Source organism: Prionailurus viverrinus, chromosome B3 (genome assembly GCF_022837055.1).
Source record: "Prionailurus viverrinus isolate Anna chromosome B3, UM_Priviv_1.0, whole genome shotgun sequence".
NCBI classification, from domain to species: Eukaryota; Metazoa; Chordata; class Mammalia; order Carnivora; family Felidae; genus Prionailurus; species Prionailurus viverrinus.
The window spans coordinates 33718702-33742696 of record NC_062566.1 but is presented as its reverse complement, the minus strand read 5'-3'; the positions used below and the strand labels follow the sequence as shown (position 1 = coordinate 33742696).

Here is a 23995-nt window from a genome sequence, read left to right as displayed (position 1 = left end):
CTCCTGGGTGGTCTAAGCCAGTCACAGTAAGTCTTGTCTCTTTTGCCAGTGATTGGTTAGAAGGCGGGCATGTGACCCTGTCCTGGCCAATGAGACATGAGAGAAACGGTTGCCACTTCTAAAAAGGGATGTAGGGGACCAAACAGGTTGCTCATTCTCTGCTGGACCTGTGAGGGGTAGATGGAGCCCTAGCAGCTGCCTTGTGACCATGAGGACAGTGAGCTGGCTAGCTGAGGACAGCTGAGAGCAAAAGGAGAAGGGAAAGGGCCTGAGGGTGCTGCCTGGCAGCCGCCAAATTCCTTCTGGAACTTCTTGGGTCAGAGATCTCTGCGCTTGCAGCCAAAGAAGGTCCATTTAGTGGTTTTTTAAGATGTTTTAAAAATCAGATCTCATAGTGAAAACATTTTACATGTGAACCCAGTACACACAGTCGTGTAGAGAACTGAAATAATTCACAAAATTGGATGTGTAACACATTCTGAAATTTTCTGTTTTGCTTATTTAATTGCTGGTCACAATCCAGTAAACTGATACTATGACCCCCCTATGGTCCTGGCACACAACTTGAAAAACACTAGCCTAAATATACAGAAATAGGTGTCAGAGAGAGAGAATTAAATGAGGTGAGATCCCACAGACCCTGCCTCAGACCCTGAGATATTACAGATGTCACCGAGGTAGCTGGGGCACAAAAGACAGATGGAGAGGGAGAAGCAGGGAGAGAGATGGATGGGAAGAATGAAACACAGAGCCAGCCACTCACCCACAGATGCTGACGTGACCTCCTGGGAAGGCAAAGAAGAAGACAGGTGTCAGCAAATGGAAAACACAGAGGCCCAGGACAGGGAGTCAGAGATGCAGAGACGGGGCATTTAAAACAAGATGCAGGTTGGGGCGCCTGTGTGGCTCAGCTGCTTAAGCGTCTGACTTTGGCTCAGGTCATGATCTCACGGTTTGTGAGTTCAAGCCCCACATGGGGCTCTGTGCTTACAGTTCAGAGCCTGCAGCCTGCCTTGGATCCTGTGTCTCCCTCTGTCTACCCCTCCCCTGCTCACGCGCTCCCTCTCTCTGTCTCTTTCTCAAATAATAAACATTAAAAAAAGTTTTTTAAAACAAAATGCAGGGATGGAAACACAGGCCTGGTAATGAAGCGTCTAAGACTGAGCTGCAAAGAGATGCGTCCCAGGCAGAGGACCGGACGTGGGTGTGTACAAGAGCCAGGGTCTTAGAGAACAGAGGCCAGATCCCCGGCTGGGATTGGCCACTGATCAGCTGTGTGGCCTTGGCTGAGTCACATGGCCTCTCTCACCCTGTGCTTCCCTCTCTGGGAAATGGAGTGAATGATCTTTCACACGAGTGCGGGAGGAAGTCGCTATGGATGCACTAGGCCTTTCCGGTCTCTGAGGACCCGTCCTCACGGCCCTCGACCCGATGGAGACCCTTAACTGCCACCCACCCGAGGCGTCCCCAGTGTCCCTCCCCCAGCGGTCCCTTCCCCCACTCCTCTGCCCAAAGGAGGGAAACCCATTTCCCTGGGAACAGCTGTGTTTCCTCAACAAACAAATGTTCCCTTTAAACGGTTCTGAGGAGGAGCGGATGGTAATGAGCGAACATCTGGCCCGGCGGCACACTTTCGTTTTTGGCAGCTCTGGAGCCCGCCAAGTGACTATTCCCTAATGTTCACCGCGTCCCAGCACCTGTTATTCCCAATCAGGCTTGTACCAGTACGCCTCAATTAAGAGCAGATGCGGGGCTGAGCGCGGGGAGAGAGAACCCCCTTCCCCAACGTCCCTCTGCTCTGCTCGGGCTCCGGAGAGGTGGTCTGAAAACAGCAAGGGCACCAGCCTCTGCCTTTGCCCTTCCTTCTCGCCCCTTCCCCGCCCCCTCCCTGCCTCCTTCCCGCTCTGCCTCCCTCCTGCCTGCCTCCTTCCTTTCTTCCTTCCACCCTTCCCTCTTGCCTTCCCTCCCTCTCTCCCCTTCCTTCCTTCCTTCCTTCCTTCCTTCCTTCCTTCCTTCCTTCCTTCTCTCCCTCCCCCCCCCCCTTTGCTTCCTTCTTTCCTTCCCTCCCCCAGCTACCTGTGTTGCCGCCTTTGGGGATGCAGATCTGGGTGACACATTCTTGCCCTCTAGTGACCCACAAGGTCCTAACCGACACGCGTCCTCCTTGCAACACGGGGGTCCGCCAACTTGTCTCTGAAGGGCCAGGTGATAGGGAGGGGGCTCTGCAGGCCGCACGGTCTCCGTCACAGCTGCCCAACTCGGTAGCTGTGGCACCAAAGCAGCCACGGACGATACGTGCGTGAATGAGCATAGCTGTGTTCTGATACGATCGTATTTCTGCAAGTGCTTGGCAGGCTGGATTTCGCCCCCAGGTCGGAATTTGCTGAGCCCTCCTCTGTTCCAACACCCTGAGTTGGGTGGTCACGTCTTAGAATATCTGCTGTAACTGTCCCTCCCACCCAGTGTAGCACTGAGCCCTACCTGCCTTCCTCCCAGCCACTGAGCGGTGACACCTGACCCGTGCTGGGCCACTCGGAGTCCTTCCCCCTGCCTGGGAACTGGGCTGAAGGCTGATCTCCCCGCAGCTGCGTGTGCCATCCTCCTCCTGCCCTCTGGACAGAGAAGCAGAGGGGCAGCGCCCGAGGAGAGAGGCTGCCAGGAATCCCAGTGCCCTCTCAGACTCTGCCCCGTCCCTTCCTAAGCCCTGACTACCTCCTGGCCCTGTGTTCCCCCAAAGCCCCTGGGTCCTTATTAAGAAGTCTGCTTTTCTGTTTATGTTTGTTCGAGTTGGCACCTGCTTCAAGTAACGCATCCCGCACCACTTTCTGCCTCTGCACGCCTTTCGTGAGACTGTGGGACATTCGTGCCCGGGCTCGCCCTGTGGCAGGTGCAGGCACTGGTGGGCTATGTCCTTGCCCTCCAGCAGCTGGTGGGTAACACATGCGTAGTGGAGACGAACATCCCTGTTCCTCGCTCCAGCACAACCTGCCCTGTGCTGATAAGGGGTGGGGAGGAGGAAGTGGGGGAATCCGAAGGCTTTGGCAGGGGAGTGGGTCCCCTGCCCAGGAGGGGCCTTGGAGAGTGAGTTGACTTTTCACTGAAAACATTAGGGGAAGCGGCATTCTCCAAGTCAGGTTCACAGAACACCAGTCCCGGGAGGGGCCGTACGGTATCCATTCTTCCTTAGCCCTAGACCTCCTGTTCCATCCAGGTGACAATGTGCCCCTGAAAATTACTCACTCTTCCGGGCTCCCTTGCGGGAACGGTGGTCACGTGACACACTTCTGACCAATGGGATGTAAGCGGAAGTCTGCTGGGTGGAGGGGTGCTTCCAAGGTATGAAGGTTCAGACTCACTTTTGCTCTTTGCCTTTCTCCTTCTTCCTGCCTGGAAAGCAGCTGCGGAACCTGAAAGGGCTGTGCCAGTTTGCAGCCACGGGGATGAAAGGATGGCAGGGCGGGAAGCTAGAAGGAGCTTGGGATCCCAGTGCCAAGTCAGAGCCACCACATTGGCCCTGGACTGCCTCTTTCTGTACTGGGTCCTGGCCAGTAAGGGAGGGGGGGCGGATAGTTCTCCTGCAGCTCAACACATTCCTAACTAATGCAGTGTTTTGTGATAAATGGGGGCTGTGGAAAAATTATGTCGGGTCATACCAGTTTCCACCATCAGAGGGTCACAAAATAGGTTAGTCAAGTTCTGAGAAATCCTAATGTAAATATAACGGTTGAACTCAATGTTTCCCAAGATCTTTGTCCACCAACAGCCGCCCCTGCCCCCCGCCCCCATCACTTCCAGGACACCCATGGAACACACTCTGGGAAACAAGCTGTGGAGGAAAGAGTATGGGCTTTGGAGTCAAGGAAGAGTGGGGTCGAATGCTGTGTGGCTTTGCGCCTGATGTTTAACCTCTCTGATCGTGAGATTCCTACTCCAAAAAGTGAGAGAGGGTCATGTAGATAAAAGATAATCCAGATAAAGCACCCGGTCCTGTACCTGGTTCCTAGTCTGTCATCAGCACTTCTCATTAACGATTCATCGTGTTTGGAAAGAATATGGCATTGGAGACGGAAGTCCTGGGCTGGAGTAATGGCCCCACCACTTGCTTCTGTGACCCTGGAGAAGGGACTCACTTCTCAGAGGCTGTGTGTTCTGAGCCGTGTGGCAGAGGTGATGATGTCCGTGTGGTGGAGAGGCCGTGGCCTCACTCAATGTCGGAGGCGGTGTCTGAGCCCAGCCCTGCCTCCAGCCCCTGTGGGCCAGCTTGGTCACCCCCATGCCCCGGAAGGCTACACAGCCAGCATTTAGCTTAGGAGTTCAGGCGTGGTTGCTTTTGAGTTTTCATTTTGTGAGCTGTCCGCTCTGCCTCCCAACCTACGTCCCGCCTTCCTCGGGGATGACCATTGGGCCCGTCTGAGGACCCCCCACCCCACCCTGGGCAGCCCCTCTTCTCCAGCCCACTCTGTCGCCTCACCACCCGTGCCCACCAAGCTAGCGCGGCACCCAGCCTCTCCCCGGGTGTTCCCCGGATCTCGAGGTCCAGCGAGTGGTGGAGTCCTGGCGCGGCCATGTGGGGCCTTGGGGAATCACCTTCCCTCCGTGCCTCAGTTTCCTCCTCTGTGGGAGGAGGGGTTGGCAGTGAATGGTCTTGAAAGCAGAGATGAGGACACAATAAGACTTGCTTCCCAGAGACGTGAGGAAGATTGAGTGAGGAAAAATGTGCAAGCGACAACACGACATTCACTGGTCACCACTGGTCATCTTTTGTCTGCCCCGCTTCCCTCTGAGGCCTTTCGTGTCCTCAGGTACCCTCTCCCATCAGAGCTGAGAACTTCACTTTGTATGTAACACTCATCGCGTGCCAGGGGCTCCCTCCATGCCTTTCCTCGGTCTGGTCCTGGTCCCGGTCCCGGTCCCGATGGGACCCGCCACTGCTCAGAATGTGGTTGTGGGGCCACTGCGCCCCAGTAATGCTCTGCTCCAGTCCTGCCCACGGGCTGGGGTGTGGTGGAGAGAGGGCAGGAGGCAGGTGCCATCTTGCTCATCCCAGGCACGAACTGATGTCCAAAGCTTAGAAAGAAATGCGCCCAAAGCTCACCGCCGCTCAGGTCCTTACCTCTTGCTTCTACCGCTTTCCACCCCGCTCAGGGCCTCTTGCTGGGCAGGGCCACTGTGGGAAAGGCCCTTCTCCCAACTGGCTAATTCCATGAGGGAAAGTTGGGAAGGTGTTTGGGGCAGGGAGGGGACTGGTGTCAGAGAGGCTGATGGTCTTGGGCATCTTTCTTCCCAGGAAGAGAAAGCTTAGGCCACAGGAGCAGACCCAGCTCTGAGAGAGCAGACACCCCAAGGCAGGGCCAGCTCCAGTGGGCTCCCCCAGCTCTGTCCCCCTGGCCCCACTCACTCACACTAGGGTAGGGGCTGTGGGGAGAAGAGGCTCTGTGATCCTCTGTGTAGCATGGAGGGGGGACAGGTGGAAGGTGGGGGAGAAAGAATACAGGAAACCAGTGGGGGAAGGATGCTTGTCCAGTGTCCTAGAGCAAGTCTACTGGTTCCCCGCCTCCCTACCCCCTTTCCCTTCTGAATGTTGGAGCCAGGGGCTCCCTGAGGAAGCCTCTGTGGTGAGCCACATCCTCACTGCCACCTCCCCTCCAGGGCATCCGCTTTGGCTCCAGGCCCCGGGCAGGAGGGGACGCCAGGCTGCCCTGTGTCCGCGTTCATTGCGTGAAGGGGACAGGCAGTGGCACACGGAGAGCTGTCTGGCCAAAGACTCGTAGCTGCCAGCTACCTCCCCAACTTCAGTGCCCCCAAGAGGTGAGGCAAGGCCCTGGGGTTGCTGCACTGGGTTGGGCTCTCTACGTGGTACTTCTGTCTCCCCATAAAGCTCAGAACTGCCTTTCCCAGAATTCCCTTCCCTGCAGGATTTAAGCTGGCAAGATTTGCAAAAAGGGAATCCACAGCCCAGGGTCGGGCCAAACACACAGAGGTGCCCGGTGGGCCCAGCTTGTCATCGGTCCCCTCCTGTCCCAGCTTGGCTTCCTGCCTGTGGGCTTTGGTAGGCATCAGTGGCCCCCGGGCCACCACCATGCGCCTCCACAGGCCAGCAGGGCCACTGTGGGACCTGTCTCCACGGCCCCCTTCTCCAATTTCCCCACAGGCTGCGGCCTGCCTACCACGCCACAGCCTGGATTCCGTGCACGCATGGGGAGTGAACAGCGCCACTGGAACATGGCTCTTCCCTGTGGGAGAGGCCGTGGGGTGTAGTGGCCAGAAAAATCCAGGCCTCAATGCTTGCCACCTGTGAGAGCTCAGAGTCACTGCCCCCCCACCCCACCACGGAGGTTCAATTTCCCCATCCAGAAAATTTGAATAATGGTACTTCTCCCCAGGGTGGTCGCGAGGGTTTCAGATCACGTCGCAAGCCCCTGGCCGCGGAAGGTTCCCCCAAAGGGTCAATGGTACAATCACCTCTTATTATATGAACATTCATATTACTTCTAGAACATACGTCCCTTTCACAATGAATGTATTTAAGAAAAACATACCAGGAAAGAAAAATGGAACTTTAACACCAAGTGTCTGCCGTGCCCCAGCCCCAGCCTCCTATGAGCCTTGTCCTTCTTTGAGGAACTCATTCGGTTTCTGTGACCGGTCTGAGAGCTCCTCTATACCTGGGTCTAAGAAATGTCACTGTTCTTTACTGTCCGAAATCAAGCTCAGCCTGAATCCACATGCCCTTACAGTTGGTCGTAAGGGCCAATTTCGTGTGTTTCTACAGCATCCTATTTTTTCCCACTCCCTTCCCAGATCTTACAGGAAGTCTGACCACATGGCATCCCGGGACATAGGGCAGGGCCTGGCCTGAGTCCTGGCTGTGGCTGTTGACAACGTCGCTGCCTCTTCCTCTACGGACGATTATGTGGGGCCTGGTCTCTTTCCTGTGTCCCCTGCTGTGTGGGGCTGGCCAAGTGCCCATCCATCTAAGATGGGCTTAGCTCCCAGCTCAGAATGGGATTTGCTTTTTGGGATTTGCTAAGAGGGATGCTAAAATGAGTTTGTAGCCATTGCTCCTGCAAGTGTCACCTCTAACGTGGAAGGGGTCGGAAGAAACCACAAAGGCTTCGAATCTTGAAGGCTTTCGGAAATCCATTAAGATGCAAGCCCCCCGGTGGCAAGTGGCCATGTGGCTGATCACCCACTTGATAGATGGTTTATCCTTAGTAGTGACCACATGATCTATCAGAGAGAAAGAGGGGTCATTAGTAATTATGCTGGGAAGCGAGTGTAAATCAGGCCTTTCCCAGGCAGCCTTGGGTGTGTGGTTACCCATTTATTGAGAAACGGTATCTATTATTTGTATCTCATTAGCTCCTGTGGACGGCTGGGCAGGTTTCATGGTCTCTAAACTGCAAACGTACAGAAAAGAAGGAAGTGATGTTGAGAGTAGACAGGTGATGTGCCCAAGACCAGGCAGACAGTTAGAAGCAGCCTCTGGGCTTCTATCTGGGTTCTGTCCTCCGCAGCCCTTGTCTCTGACCCAGCCCTTCATCAGGCTGGCTCATGGGTCCCCTGTCTGTCCAGAGAACCTCCAAGGGATCCAGTCCTCAGAGCTGTTCCCAGCATCAGGCCAGAAAGGGACACATCTAAAACTTTTAAGGCAGAGGCTACAGGCACAGGGATCTTTATGGTGTGGCTGAGGAGAAACCCCGGCCTGAAGTGGGGGACTGGATGAGATGACCTCTGAGGACATCACCACTGGGAAGAGAAGCGAACTCCTGGACTCCACCTGGATGCCGAGTGCTGCATTGTGCTGTGAGCACCACAAGAGGGCGCCCTTGCACCAAAAAAGACAGCTATCTGCCTTCAAAAGTTCTCCCAAAGCCACTGAGCCGGGGGAAAAAAAAAAAAAAAGCCCTTTTCACATTTTGTTACTTGTCTGATCAGTCTTCTTTTTCATTTTTTTTTTTCATTTTGAAACAATGTTATACATAAATAAAAGTTGCAAGTGCAATACAGGTCATTTTTGCCCCGAACCATGAGGAGTAAGTTGCTGAAAACGACTTCCCAGATCCACCTAATTCTTTAGTGTGTGTTTCCTACAAACAAGGACGCAGTTTTGCGGGAAATATACACTAAAGAATTTGGTGAACTTGGGGTATCATTCCAGCAACTTACTCTCAAGGATGTACTCTAACCAGGCAACAGCAGAGTAATGTCGAAACATCATTGCCACCTAATGTTTAGCCCCCAGTCATGTTGTGTTAGTTTCCCCCAGGATGTTCTTTGTAGCAGAATGTCCAGATCAGAAACATTCCTGCACTTGTCAAGTCCCTGTAGCCTCCTTTGGCTAGAACTGTTCTAGAACAGTTCCTTGGTACTTCTTTGACTTGTATGACCCCCATGCTGTTGGAGGAAGTCCCGTAATTTGGAGTTTTCCGATGTTGTTCATGATTATATTCATGTCCTACACCATCAGCGGGGATTCCACAGTGCTATTCTATGATGCTCTCTTCTCGTTACTTCTACCAGGTGGGGCTTCATTTCAGTTTGTCTTATTCCTGGTGATGTTCACGTTGATAACTTGATTTGGGTGCTATCTGCCAGACTTCTTCACTGCAACATTATTATTTTGTTCTCTGGAATTGATAAACATTTTGTGGGAAGTACTTTGATAGTGTGTAACTATCTTGTTCAATTTATTTAGTTAGTTACGTGAGTATGGAGTCATGGTTTCTTATTTTATTCGGTAGATTATAATCTGTTACCAACATTATATAATTTGGTGCTCAAATTATCCCAGATTTGCCTAGTGGGAGCCCTTTCAGGGTGACACCTGTGTCCTTTGGACACATCCCCATCATTCTTTGAGCATTTCCTTGCTTTCTGGAACCACAAGATGTCTTGGGCTCATCTTGTACTTCAATTTTGGAATTAGTCACCTCTCCAGGGAGCACTGGTTCTCCAAATAGGGAATGGGTTTTAGAAGCCAAGATCTGGGTGCTAGGTGTGCTTGTTGCTGTTGGGATGTTGCTGGTCCCAGGTGCTCACAGTGGTTAGAGCTAGGGAATACGTGTATATTTATACACCTGTTTACATGTTCCTATCAATATATACATGTTCGTATCTATCTATCTATCTATCTATCTATCTATCTATCTCTGTTATTTATACACGTGTTTACATGTTCCTATTAATACATACATGTTCGTATCTATCTCTCTCTCTATCCACCCATCCATCATCTATCCATCCATCTGGAAAACCATGAGTCTTACCTAGACTTTTAGTTCCAGCCTCCACCACTACCATTTGGTTCTCTCTCTTCCATGTTTGTAACTCACCTTTCTGACAGTGCGGAACCCACTGTCTTTAATAATTATCTCCCATTATCTTTAATAAATTTACATATCTAATCAATCCCCCACAGGTAGCCATGCTCTCACATCTGGCAACACTCTCTCAAGATTCCCCCCACCCCCAACCCTGCCTCCGGCTCTGACACCCCTCCATGGGTCACTGCAACCACCTTCCTCCCCAGGGTTGCTGTCTTCCCCTGCTCACCAGGCTGCCCCCCGTGGGCTGCCCTCCTTGCACCATACAGGCTCCGACCCCGCTCTCTGGGTGGCCTCCTCTGAGGTTCTGGAGCCTCCAGTTCCTGAACCTTCTAAAAACTCTGCAACGTAACCCTGGTTGGCTCTTGGCTTTCCCCACTTGTGTTGGTATTCCATTGCCTTGGGTTCTGTCTTCCCGTATTTTGTTGCCATTGTTTCTTCTCTTGTTCTCCCAATCTTTATACTTTTTAAAAAGTCGCTCTCTCTGGGTTTTTGTGGTGAGGACTGAGGAGGCAGCCAAAGTGGATATGTGTATCTAATCTGCCATCTTGACTCATTCCTCTTGTCTATCTCACATGACAGATGGACTTTTTGGTTATCATCTATGTCATCCCAGCTCCCCAGCTGGACTGTGAGACTCTAGCTGGGCATCTGGGACACACTCAGCACATCTTTGACAGACAGATACGTCTTCTCTGCAAAGGACATGGCCAAGAGTGGGTCTGTGACACGTTGCCATCCATCATTCCTTCAACACTGCACAAATTAAAGTGGCCCCACCAGGAATTTGACCCTGAGGGCCTACTGACCTCATCCTGTGCCCTGGATATACTTTGATCAGCTCCAGTCTGCTCCTGGGCCCTGGGCAGCCCCTTGCAGGGGCCAGATGGTACCAGAGAATGGGCTGGGCTTTGCAGCAGTCATGAAGGTATCAGCACAGTCCAGCTGCTCCCTTGCGTGCCCTTGGGTAGGCTTCCAACCGTTATGTCCCCAAATGTAAGATGGGGATGCTTATGCTCTTCTGTTTTCAGGTGTTTCTCTGCACCTGTGTGGTTGGGGCCATGTGGCTAGTTCTGACTGATGACTTATGAGCGAAAGTGACATGTGTATTTTTGAGTTTGATCAGGTAATCACTGATGCAGGACCCCCCCCTCCCAGAGCCTTCTTGGTCAGCAGTGTTTCACGTGGTACCTGTTCTTTCATCCTGAGTCTTACCCCAGCCATCATGCAAGGTCATAAACGAGAGACAAACACAGAGTAGGCTATGGAAATCTGAGGGTTCTTTGTCACCGCAGCATAACCTAGCTTTCCTGACTGATGCACCCCACAGAGTTGTGAGGATTCAGTGGTAACATATGTGAGTGTGTGCACTAGGCTTTCAGCAGGTACTCCCCAAATGTGATCTCTTTGGGGGTTCAAGGAGACCGGAGAGAGAGGGTGTGACTCAGGCAGCCCGTTCCATATCAGACACAAGAGTGAAAGATCAGCAAGGGGACTGACCTGGCCACTCTTAGGGGCAAATAAACCCACATTTTTTTCAGCTCCCAACTCGGTGCTGGGCTCATTGATGTGCATCGAGCCCCTACTGTGTGACAGGCTGGTGTTCATGATATAGGGAGCCACCGTCTGTTTGGGGTCGCAGACACAAGGGACCATCTCGTGTAATGCGGCAAGTGACAGGAGCACGGAGCAGTGGGGTGCTGGGTCCCCCTGGAGACTTCGTCGAGAGCAGCAGGCCTCCTTTCTGAGAAGTCACGTACAAGCATCTGTGCACACACCCACACATTTCTGCATACACTTTCAGGGGGTTCAGGCCCAGGTTAAAATGCCTGAGCCGGGGATGCCCAGAGGCCTGGGTAGCTGACACGCACCTGGCCACATGTGGCCCTGGGGAATGTGGGAGGAGCCACCAAGGCTGGGTTTCTGTTCCCAGGAGCATATAGTCTAGGCATGGGGAAGGAAACCACCAGCCAGGTAAAGAGCAGTGGCCTCTGGGAACAGGGTCCTGGCTTGGGTTTGGGGGGGATTCAGAGATGATAGCCAAGCCGGGGGGGGGGGGCGGGCAGGGGTATGCACGGGCACAAATCACCTTGAACTTCACAGTCACTCCCTCCTGTCAGTCTGAGAAGCCCCCTGAGCCTCCACGTACTCACTATGAGGCTGGGTGGGAGGGCACAGCAGCTGCCATCAACCCCGTCCCACAGGGGGAGAAACTGAGGCTCAGGGGAGCGATTTCCTCAGTTCAGCTCAATTGCACAAACCTTTCCTGGTGGCTCCTGTGCGTGGCAGGTGCTGGGTGTGGCAGGTGCTGGGTGTCTGTCTACCACTGGAGACCAGTCGTGTAAGTGATAAATCAACAACAGGGACAGTTGTGGAGCTGAGGGTGATGGTGTTCTTGTGGGGGAGGGGAATGTTGACATGTTTTTGGCCCCATATTCACCAGTTTAGTCCCTCTGGGAGGAAGGGAGTCTATCACAGAGTAGACAGATGGACAAAGGGAAGTGTTTCTTTCTCTCTGTTTTTAATGTTTTATTTTTTTTTTCAACTTTTTTTTTTGGGGGGGGGGGGAGACAGAGAGAGACAGAGCATGAACGGGGGAGGGGCAGAGAGAGGGAGACACAGAATCGGAAACAGGCTCCAGGCTCCGAGCCATCAGCCCAGAGCCTGACGCGGGGCTCGAACTCACGGGCCGCGAGATCGTGACCTGGCTGAAGTCGGACGCTTAACCGACTGCGCCACCCAGGCGCCCCTTTAATGTTTTATTTATCTTTGAGACAGAGACAGAGCATGAGCGGGAGAGGGGGGGAGAGAAAGAGAGAGGGAGACACAGAATGCGAAGCAGGCTCCGGGCTCTGAGCTGTCAGCACAGAGCCCGATGCGGGGCTCGAACTCACAGACCGCGAGATTGTGACCTGAGTTGAAGTCAGATGCTTAACCAGCTGAGCCCCCCAGGCGCCCCTGGAGGGAAGTGTTTCTGGCAGAAGGACCTGTGGGCCAAGTGTGGGCAACAGAGAGCATGTGAGGGCACAGGGTGCGCTGTGGGGGCTGTGGGGCGGTGGAGGCTGGGCAGGGTCCCCACAGCAGGAGGGCAGCGGCCGGAGAGGCCTGGGTGTGTGACATTCTCCTTTCAGGAACCGTGTGTCTCTCAGCACCTGGCCTGGAGCTCTCTGGCAGGGCGTCCCCACCACCCCCTCACCCGAAGGCCTGGACCAGGTGCCCTCATTTGATCCCATTCTGCATTTCTGTGGGCTGATAGGGCCTTTACCCACCTGCGACGGCATCCTGGCATTGTTGTGAGCAGCAATTAGGCCCAGGCTCCACCCCTAACTTGCCACGTGACTCTGGGCCTCTGTTTGCTCCTCTCTGAAATGGGGATAACTCAGACGCTTGCCCTGACTGCCCCACGGGAGCCTTGTGAGGCTCAAATATGGAAGTGGGGATTTAAAGGCCTTTCAGAACCTGCAAAGTCCTACAAGAATGGAAGTTCATTTCAGGGATAATTTCCACCCTTCCCAGAGAGTTAGGCAGGACAGAGAATATTATCCCCATCTTACAGATGAGGACTCTGACGCACAAAGATGTTAAGTGGCTAGCCCGAGGCCCCACAGGGAGTGAGCGACAGAGGCAGGATCACAATGCTGTGACTCCGGTCTAGTCTCCGCTTTGCCAATCGCTTCCGCACAAAATCCCCACGGAAAGAATATCGGTGAATTCTACGCAGCTGGAAATACTTCTCCAGCCCTCGGGGTCCACCGTCCTGGCAGCAAATGAGCAGGTCAGGGGACGTCACCCAGAGGTATAACCAGGAGGCTGTGCCTCTACGCATCCTGACACACTGGAGTTTGGGGACAGAGGTGGAGCTGGAATCTGACAAGATGTGGCCGATGTGGTTAACGTGGCTGCACATTCTAGCAGACTCAGGCCCTACTGATCATGAAAGGGGCCTTGCCCTCAATTCCATGTGCCCAGGAGCTGGTGACTCATGGCGCCCTTGGTCTGTGGTTGTGAAGTATGCCATCCGTCCATATGTGCCTCAAACACAGCCCCTGTGCAGCCACCTGTGACTAAGCCCGCCTCGGTCAACAAGCAAGGCAACATGCTGGGGACAGTTGGTGGGTGAAAGCTGTCGAGGATATTGGGGGGCTGTGTGTTTTTTCTGGCACCAGGCTCAGGGTGACTAAGGGAGGCACACGTAACCATAAAAACAACCCCCCCTCCTTGCACCATCTTAATAGTCTCCAAAACATTTTCCCACACTGATCTCGTTGGGCCCTGCAGCTGTATGTGGTAAGCTTGGGTGGGCAGAGCTATCCACTCTGGGGTGCCAGTGCAGGGACCGCCAAGGGCTGCGCTCGGCCACTCCTCGCCAGTCCCTTGCCTGAGGCAGACATCACTAATCGATCACATTGCTCTCCCTTTCCGGTCCAGAATCTTTCTCCACACAGCCCTTTGGGCAGCAGTTGATTGAGGACTGGCATCCCTGGGGCAGGGGACGGAGGCCAGTTACCTAAGCAGCTGGATGACGTGGGCCAAGGCTTGTCAGTTTCCTATCTGAGACAGGAAGATGGACCAGAAGTCCTGTGTCTCTGTGGAATGCTCTGTTGACAAGTCCTGTCTCATGCTTCTCTGCTGCCTTCCACCCCACCGTAGCTCTGTCTTGTGACCACTGAGGGACCCCGTGATGGTCTCCTCTCCACCTCCAGTGAGTTGGGGGAGCTCATCAGCACGCCCTTCCTGGAGTTCTCTGCTCAAATGCTCTCAAAGACTCTTCACAGCGTTCCCAAGAGAGCCCGGCTGCAGAGTGCCCAGGACCTTCAGCTCATCACCCAGTGCAACTCCCAGACTCCCCTTTACTCAGCCGAAGGGAATGTTTGACCCTGTGTGTGGCCTCCCCTGAGGGAGCAGCTGAGAAAGGTTTTAGCACCCTCCCCTCTCCCCGCCCCCGATCCTGGCTGATTAGGTTTATGCTGAATTCTAGGGAGTGGAGCCAGGTGGCTGGGCTTCCCCACGGCTGCCCTCACACTGAAAGGCCTTGAGCTGTTCCACCTGGAACAGAGTAGGGACTGTTGGGATGGCTGGAGGAGGGACGGCTTGTGTTAGAGGGACTGCATGGGCCCATGGGGAAAGAGACTGTGAGTTCAAAGCCTGGCTGGGTCTCTGACTAGCTGGTGACAGCAGGTGAGTGGCTTAGTCTCTCTGAGCCTCAGTTTCCTTGCTTTAAAACGGAGCTAGTAATCACAAAAAGACAAGAACTGTAGGATTCCACTTACCTGAGTGCCTAGGGTGGTCGGACCCAGGGGGACAGAAAGTAGGCGGGGAGGATGGTTTTGGCGGTTTGCTTTGCGAGATGAAAGGGTTCTGGGCACACAACCATGTGACTATATCAACACTGCTGAGCAGTGCACTTAAAAATGGCTAGGACGGTGACTTATACTTCATGCGTATTTTACCACAAGGAATTATTTTTTAATCTAAAAAATGGAGCGAGAAAGAGCATTTATATCGTGGGGCGGTTGTAGGACTTAAATGAGATGACCCTCCCCCATCACTCTGCATGTGTGCGGTGCGGAAAGGTCATGTGATGAATCCTGTCCCTTCAGGCTCTTTTCCTAAGAAGGGAGGTCACTGCATGGAAGGGCTACCACGGGGGGGTGGTGAGTTTCTCGGCAGAAGAGGTGTGCAAGTGGAGGCCAGGTGGCTGAGCACTGCTGTGGGGGTGGTCTTGGATTCTCTTCCAGCCCCGGATTTCGGGGGGGCGCGGTTCTGAGCTGCACCCATCTTGTCCTGCCCCACCTCCATCTGCTTGTGCCTCTGTCCTGCCCCTGCACCCACCGCCCATCCATACCAGGCCCCCAGCACCTGCCTCCCTGACAACAGCCTGTCCTGCAGGGGTGGAGCCAGCAAAGGCACAAGGGGCCACAGTGGGCTGTTTCCATCTCGACTCAGGCCCCCGCGAGCCTCAAGAGGGGCAGTTGGTGGGGGAGAGCGGGGTCAAGGGCAAAGCGTGGGGGGGTCAGAGAGAGGCGGACTCAAGCCTGCCCTCCCTTCTCTGCGTGCGGGCTGGATAACAACACCCCTTTCGTGGGGTCCTCGTGGTAGTAAATGACAGAATTGCAGGAAAGTGCTTGGAACCCAGTGAACTCTTGACAAACTGTAATTTATATAAATTGTTAGTTTTTGAGTGTTTAGTGGTGTGTGTATAATTTGTTTCTGAGAGAGAAGGATGGGGGCAGGGGGGAGGAGGGGTTCCAGGCCCAACCATAGGAGCTGGATCCTTCCTGGGGTGAGGGACCTTCCACACACCAACCAAGACCCCTGTCAGAACAGGTCAAGAGGCCCAAATACCCCTGGGGAGTCCCCCAAAGACCCCATCCCCTCATCTAGTCCTCCCTCAGTGGACAAAGGCTTGGAGGGGGGGGCAGGGACACCCCAGGAGCTAAATCTTCAGCTTAGGGCTCTGTCCTCGGCCCAAGGAGAGCCCCCTCTGAGCCCACTGTCCACACAGGGTTTGGGGGCTCTGGCCCAATGTGGCTTGAAAGCTGTCTCCATTTCCTCTGTCCCAGGGGAGTTCACTCAACCATTGGAAGTCTCAGTAAAAAAGAACCCCCTGACAGGTGTCAGAAAGCAATTTAGAAGTGACAGCTCTTAGGAACAGTGTTGGAAAACCCATCACAGGACAGCCTGGGTCTCACCTGGCAGGTGAGAGTGGGGAGCACCCGTGGTAATCAGGTCTCTAACTTCCTATGAACCTTCTATGGGAGGAAGCCAGGAGGTCAGGGCCCAGCATGGTCAGGGTTCAAGTGAGACAGAACCTGGACCAGTCCCACGCGTTTCCCATATTTGCATGATGACAGCCAGCGATGAATGTATAGTCACAACAAAATCATTATTTTTATTTTTCTTTACTTAAAAAAATGTTAACGTTTATTTATTTTTGAGAGAGAAAGAGACAGCGTGAGCAGGGGAGGGGCAGAGAGAGAGAGGGAGACACAGAATTTGAAGCAGGCTCCAGCCTCCCAGCTGTCAGCACAGAGCCAGACATGGCACTCGAACTCACAAACCATGAGATCATGACCTGAGCTGAAGTCAGGTGCTCAACCGACTGAGCTGTCCAGGTGTCCCCAAATCATAATTTTTAAAAAGAGCTAACATTTCTTGTGCTTGCTCTGGGTTATAACACTGCCCCGGGTGCTTCCACCTAGATTGATTCTCTTTTCTCGATCTTCATCACAGCAGTGAAGTAGACACTTTTACTCTCCCCATTTTCCAAGGGAGGAAATGGAGCTCAGAGCAGGGAAACCAAGGCACGAAGATGGCAAGTGAAGGGTTGGGATTGCGGACCCCACCTCTTACCCCCTCTAAAAATCCGCTGGACACGGCATATGGGCCCCTGGCTCAGACACTTCTTGTGGGGGTCAAACCAGCGCGTGCAAAGTCACTCAGGAAACTGTACATGGAGTTATTACTAAAATAACAAACTCCTTTAGATTTCCTCAGAACCAAACATAACCATCCCTCTTTTTCTTCAAGAACGATCACTAGGGCCCAGAGGAGGCCAAGGAAGGGTTCAATGACCACTGTCTCAGAGTGGAAGACACAGGCCACGTTGGAACCAGACTGGACTCCCTGAAACCAGTCAGCATTGCTTTGATCCGGGTAGAACTCGTTTGATCCAGTTAGATTTAGTCGGAATCTGTTTGACGAGTCCTGAAGGAGTGTGATCCAATCAGATCATGTTAGAACCAGGTTTTATCCTGACCTGGTTAGAATCAGAATGAGCCAGAACTAGCTTGGACTGGTTAGAAGTGGTCTGAGCCTGTTGTGACTGGTGTGAAACAGCCGAAACCTATCCGGAATGGCGATAAACCCCAGCTCTGGTTTCACAGGAGCAGCTCCGAGAACATCTCGGAGATCGGGGAGCAGCGGCATACAATGAGGAAGTGTGGAGTAGGCCGGTGGGGGGAGCGAGAGCCAGGCCTGGCCCTGCCTGGGGAGGGCCTTGCATGCCACGCTGGAGCCTATGATGTCATAGCCGTACTCACATCACATATAACCCTCTGGAGTGTTGCGTAGGCCACATGGCTGTAAATCAATTAGCCTCTTGCCCAATGATTAATGGGAGGGAAGTTTTCATCACTTGTTCTGGGTAAATGATTGCATATGGAAGCACATCTTTGATTGTATGAGTTCTTGCTGGAGCATGACGTTTCTTGGAGAGGGTTCCCTGTGCAATGTGGAGCCCCTGCGGCCCTCCCGTGCCCCCACCCCCCTGCAACGTACATCCCGCTCCCTGCGTCCCCCTTGTTGTCTCCTCTTTCCCCCTCCCTCCCCAGCTTTGTCTCTCCAGGAGTCTCCGTGGTATCTTCCCAGGCCAAAGGGCTCACCCAGGGCCCAGGAGGAGGTGATGGTGGCCAAACCCAGGGCCAGTTGTGCCTTGTGGACAAGTGTGACGTCACAGGACAGAGAACGACTTGCCACTGTTTGGGGCCAGAGGTGATCTACACAGTCCAGGCCCATCTACAGACAGGGAGCTGGGAGGAGAGAGGGGCTGGGGTACCCTGGGGGGTTCCCACAGAAGCAGGTCGACGAAGCCACAGGTGACTCCAGATATGAGTCCAAAGTAGAAACCCAGCTGGTCAGAAATTCTCTGCAGTGGCATCGGGGTGGCTCAGTCGGTTGAGCGTCCGACTTCAGCTCGAGTCATGATCTCACAGTTGGTGAGCTCGAGCCCCGCGTCGGGCTCTGTGCCGACAGCATGGAGCCTGGAGCCTGCTTTGAGTTCTGTGTCTCCCTTTCTCTCTGACCCTCCCCTACTTTCTCTCTCTCTCTCTCAAACATAAATAAACATTAAAAAAATTAAACAAAAAAGTTCTTGGGAAGATCCTTCAGAATGCACATAGGCCAGACCCTCCTCTTCCCAGAGGCCTTGAGCGGAAGGGGCTGGCTCTGGGCCACACAGCCAGGACAAAAAGAGCCTCCGGCCCCCAGACCAGAGCACTACCTCCCTCAGGAAGTGGGGCCTGTCTTTAGGGCTTTTCCATCCATCCTGCCCGCAGCCGGAGCACCAGCCTGAGCCCTCTCGAAGCCCCCCTGAGGGTCTGGGGGCTCCGATCAGCCATGGTGTTTAAGAGCATGGGGTCCTGCGGGCTGTGGAGCCAGACAGACTTGCATCTGAGTCTGTGACCCTGCCTTACTAGCTGAGCAACCTTGGCTAAGAATTTTCACCTCTCTGAGCCTTAGTTTACTCGTCCACAAAATGGGGATAATACTTGAAGTCAGCTCGTAGGATTGTTGGGAGTTTAAATGAACTGATGTGCAAAGTTCACGTTACAGGGTCTAGCTGTTCACTGACTGGTGAATCAACAATACTGTTAACATTTATAATAGTGATTATTGTTATCACTGAGCCCTTGCTTTTTGTCATAGAGGCCCTAGAAGATGACTGAGGACGCTGGTAGAGTACCTGTTCAGCACCGTCTTACTTGATGTGTGGCTTCAGTTTGCCCAGATATAAAGTGGGGTAAGTACCTCTGCTCTGCCTGCACCCCAAGGTGGTTGTAAGAATCCAGAATGTGAAAGTGCTGTGCAAATTGCCGATTCTGGGGAACACGGAGATGACTGCCCACTTCTCTGTCCGGGATGCTGCCGGAAGTATGGTCGGTGGTCACATGGCCTCCAGCTCTCAGCCCCTGTAGCCGGGCTCAGCTGCAGATAGCCACCTCGCCCGAGGTCGTGCCCTCCCCAGGGCAGCCTGCAGCCAGGGGATGAGACAGCAGGGGGCACAAAGACCCAGCCATTTGGGTCCACAAGGGACACTGTTGGGCACTGGTTGAGCCTGTACCATCAGACCTGCATCGAGGTCTGTCTCTGCCCCCTACCTCCTCCCCCCCTTTCCTCTCACACGTGTTGACCCCTCGTAACACCTTGCACCCCAAACTTCACCCCCAACTGCTTTCGGGGAACCCCGCCTGCAAAAACTATGTAAGAAGGTTGTCTTGCTAACACCACTATCCTCATTACACAGAGAAGGCAGCCCCTGGGGCCCAAACCACCCACCCCTGAAAAATAGGCCCTTTAACGCCGGCTCAGATTCCCAGAAATCCGGAAATACAGTTCAGCTGGGAGGGAGGCTGTCCAAGTTGAGTTTTGTTAGAGTTGCAGGTGAAGCTACAATGTGGGATAGAAGGTGTGTGGAGCTACAAAGCTAATACTCACCTCTTTCCAGAAGGCCCTACTCAGGGAGCCTGGGCAGTGAGTGTGTCCCACGGCGATGGCCAGTCCTCCGTCCCTGGGCAAACCCCCACCTCTGCTGCTGCCAGTAGAGTCTTCACAGCTCGCGGCAAAGTGGGGAAAGTTGGACAGAGCGCTGGATCTTAGGGGAGAGATTATGCTGGTCATAATTGTCTGCGGTTAGCATGACTACACAATGCTGAGAATAGAGGGTAGCTTGTTATCTCTTTCGATCGCTTCACTTGGCCAAAGCGGCTCCACCCGGAAATCTAGGTCTGAGGGCCACTGATGGGTCCCAAATCACCTGAGTGGGCTTCCTGTCCTGCTGGCCGAGAGGTCTGACCACAGGCAAGGATCAGCAGCCTGCTGACCTTGGCCTGGCAGACAAGGTGGGCACCTTGGCCGTGGTTGTGTCCAGGACGGCCGATGGCTTGCCGATCATCCTTCTTGGGGCCTCAGCCCCCTCCAAAAATTGAGCTGCAGGTGGGGTGACCTCGGGTCCCTTCCTGCCTTTAAGGTGCCCACAGTGAGATCCTCAGAGGAGAATTCCAGAAGGAGGGGCCAGTAAGGACCGACAGGCTGTGGGTGCCTGGCCCTCAGCCCCGTGCTTCAGGTCCCGCCAGAGAAGGAATGAGGGCCAGGTGGGTCAACAGCACCCCCGCGTGAGCGGTGAGCCCCCATCATCACTCCTGGACTAATTGCCACCCCACCCGCCCGCCAGGTGCCCGCCCGTGTGTCCCCAGCTCTGGGGCTGCTATTAACGACATGTTGCAGCAGCTTTACGAAGCGTGGCTCGGAACAATTTTACACCTCATTTGATTTATGTTCCCGGATTCGCTCCTCTCTCAGAGACTCCCTCCCTCTGGAGAGACAGCATGTGTCATCCGCTCCAGCTCTCCTGCGTTCCCACAGAGCCAGTCTCTGCGTCAGGAAGGGCCAGCCTCAGACCCTAGGTCCTGAGCAAACAGTCCCGTGACCTGGCTCTTCCTCCAGGGCTTTCTTCCAGATGTGTGTCCCTGAGCCGGGACACCTGTGACTGAGGCCTTCGGAGGTGGGCTTAGCCACGACAGAATCCCAGAGCAACGAAAGTCCTTGGGGATTGGTTACCAGCACACCCGCATCTTACAGATGGGGAAACTGAGAGGTGGAAAGAGTCCTCGGTGTCTTCAAGACCCTTCTGAAGGTCACATGGCCAGTCTGTGGCAGATGCCTGCCTCCCCTCTCAGCAGTAAAGAGGGCTGGTCCTCACAGGGAGTCACCAGGTCAGCTGTGAGCCAGCCTTCCCGCCAGTAGGACCTGCTGGACTGGACTCTTTGTCCAGACAGTGTCCTTGACGTAGGCTGAAGAAATGGACGAGCAACAGGGCCATCTGGTCCACCTCCCTCATTGCAGAGGGAAGGCAAGCAGGATGGGAGAGGAAGAGTGATTCCTTGCAAAGCACACAGCCAGTAGGATGCAGGCTGGGCTAGAACGCTGGCTTCACGACCCTGGGATCTTATCCCCTTCTCCCTAAGAGGCAAGAACGTTCCTACAACCACGTCTTCTCATTCACTCACTTTTGAACGGATGCCTCTCAGGAACCAGGCTTGGTGGTAAGCTCAGAGGACGCGAGGATGGACCAGACAGAGAAGCACCCGGCTGTCCCAGCCCAGTGTAGTGAGGCCGCGAGGGAACGTGTGGGCCCCAGCAGCGGACCCCTCCCTCTGCTCAGCGAACTCCTGCCATGGGGAATGTTGCTTGCAGGGGAACCCACTGCCCACCACAGAGGCCGGTAACCCATAATCCCAGCCGCCCTTGAGATATGTGAACAAGGTTTGGCCCGTTAGATATACCCGTCCCAGGTTATACTCAAGCTGGTGACATGAAGAGAGAGGGGACAAGGATATTCTCTGTGGCCACAGGGCTGGGGCAGTTGCACTAAGATCGAGTGCCCAGAGGCAGAGGTAATACTGGTGACATGGGTGGTGCGGGCCACAGTGTCCCCACAGCCAGTTCTGGCTCTTCGTGAGGATGATAGTTCCCACTAGCATGATACCCCGACCCACCTGGAGGACAGGGGAGGCTCTCCGTATTCATCAGAGATAACTTCTGATTTCGGAAACTTTCAAATCTATACGAAAGCAGAATAGCACCAAGAACCCCCACGTGTCCATTGCCAAGCTACGAGATTCACCAACATTCACCATTCTTTTTTAATTTTTTAAAATGTTTATTTATTTTTGTGAGAGAGAGAGACAGAGTGTGAATGGGGGAGGGGCAGAGAGAGAGCGAGACGCAGAATCCGAAGCAGCCTCCAGGCTCCGAGCTGTCAGCACAGAGCCCGATGCGGAGCTCGAACTCACGAACTGTGAGCTCTGTGAGCTGATGTCAGACGCTTAACTGACTGAGCCACCCAGGCGCCTCTAACATCCTGCCATTCTTGTTCGTCTTCCCTCCTGTAGAGTTTCCAAACACTTCTTTCCTCAAAACATTTTAATTAAGAGTTCACTTTTCAGCAGAGTTTTAGGTTTACAGAAAATTTGAGCAGGTGGTACCACGGATTCCCCTAAACTCCATCCCATACCAATTTCTCCTACTATTAACATCTTACGTTAGTATGGTACATTTGTTACAAGTAACAAACCAATGCTGATATGTTGTTATTAAATCGAGTCCATACGTGATCAGACTGCCTTAGTTTTTCATCAGTGACCTTTGCCTGTTCAGGATCCCATGCAGGAGACCACATTATGCTTAGCTGTCAGGTTTTGGGAGCCCTTCTGGGTTGTGATAGTTTCACAGACTTTCCTTGATTCTGATGATCTTAAGAGTTTTGAGGCGTGGCTTATCAGGTATATTGTAGGTTTCCTGCTCTGGGGATTTGTCTACCGTTTTTCTCATGATTAGATTGGGGTTATGTGTTTGGGGAAGGAGGATCACAGAAGTAAAGGGCTATTTTCATCATGCCGTATTAAGGGCATTATATTGTGATAATGTGATATGATAAGATATATGTATTTGATCTTGTCCCTGGGTCCTGAAACCAAGCTCCTAAAACCCCCCCACTTTTCTGAGTGATAGGAGCACCTTCTGCTAAAATATTTAGTCTTTGTCCATGGTTCCTGACACAAGAGCTTTAAGACCCTTGGGACCTTCTGAGTGATGGGTGTCTTTGTATGCTAACCATGGCTGTGGTTGACAAATACTGTCTTTCTTGCCAGAAAGACCGAGGCAAGATGGGAAGGTAGCAGCTCTCAGTCCCACCCTACCCCCATCCTCTGGGGCAAGGAGAGGGGCTGGAGATTGACTTAAATAACTGATAGTGCCTACCTGCTAAAGCTTCCATAAAAATCCCTAAACGATGGAGTTCAGAGAGCTTCTAGGTCAGTAAACACATCCATGTCCTGGGATGTCCATATGGCAGGGAGCGATGTACCTTCGCTTCAGGACTCTTCTGGACTTCATCCTCTGGACCTCTTCAACTGGCTGTTCCTCTGTACCCTTTATAATATCCTTTCTGATGCCACCAGTAGATGTGTTTTCCTAAGTGCTGTGAGTTGTTACAGCAAAGTATCAAATCTGAGAAGAAGAGAGTGGGAAACTTCAGTTTGCAGCCCAGTCACAGCGAAGTGTGGGTAACCTGGACACCCGCTCCTTGTGATTGGTGTCTGTGGTGGGGGAAGTTCTGTGGGGCTGAGCCCTTCACCTATGGCATCCGTGTCAACTCTGGGTCATCAGTATCAGAATTGAATTAAGCCGAAGGACACTCAGTCGGTGTCTGTAGAAAATTGGCGAGTTGCTTGGTGTGGAAAATCCACACATTTGGTGTCAGAGGTGTTGTGAGTAGAGCAACAGTTTTTGCTCTTCAGACTCCCCGTTGTTTTTGATGACCTTGACAGTTTTGAGAAGTACTGGCCAGCTGTATTGTAAGATGTACCCCCCCACCCCGTTGGAATTTGTCTACTGTGTATCTCATGATTAGACGGAGGTTATGGGTTTGGGGAAAAAACCCAGAGGTGAAGTGCCACTCCCATTACACTGTATTAAGTGTATGTGCCATCAACATGATTTATTATTGATGTTGGCCTCGATTGCCTGCTGAAGTGGTGATCGTGAGGTTTCTCCACTGTTGGGTTACCCATATCCCCCCTTTCTGTACTGGACTCTTTGGAAGGAAGTCACTATGTGCAGCCCACAGTTAGAAAATTAAGGACTTGTGATCCCACTCCTTTAAAGTGGACACCTAGGGGCGCCTGTGTGGCTTAGTCGGTTAAGCATCCGACTTCAGCTCAGGTCATGACCTCGTGGTCCGTGAGTTCAAGCCCTGCGTCGGGCTCTTGTGCTGACAGCTCAGAGCCTGGAGCCTGCTTCAGATTCTGTGTCTCCCCCTCTCTCTGCCCCTCTCCTGCTCGCACTCTCTCTCTCTGAAAAATAAACATTAAAAAAAATAAAAAATAAAG

General features: G+C 53.2%; 1 long non-coding RNA gene across 2 annotated transcripts in view; it reads left to right on the top strand.

The window, feature by feature from the left end:
* The window catches only part of LOC125168335 (uncharacterized), a 98783-nt gene extending 75062 nt beyond the window's left edge, over positions 1–23721 (top strand). The window contains exons 6-7 of one of the 2 annotated variants that reach the window (XR_007153089.1): positions 18753–18846; positions 20278–23721. This is a non-coding gene — a long non-coding RNA (uncharacterized LOC125168335). Of the gene's footprint in view, positions 1–18752; positions 18847–20073; positions 20231–20277 lie in introns of those variants that run through there. The other variant, XR_007153090.1, reaches the window with a different exon arrangement.
* Positions 23722–23995: the final 274 nt, after the last annotated feature.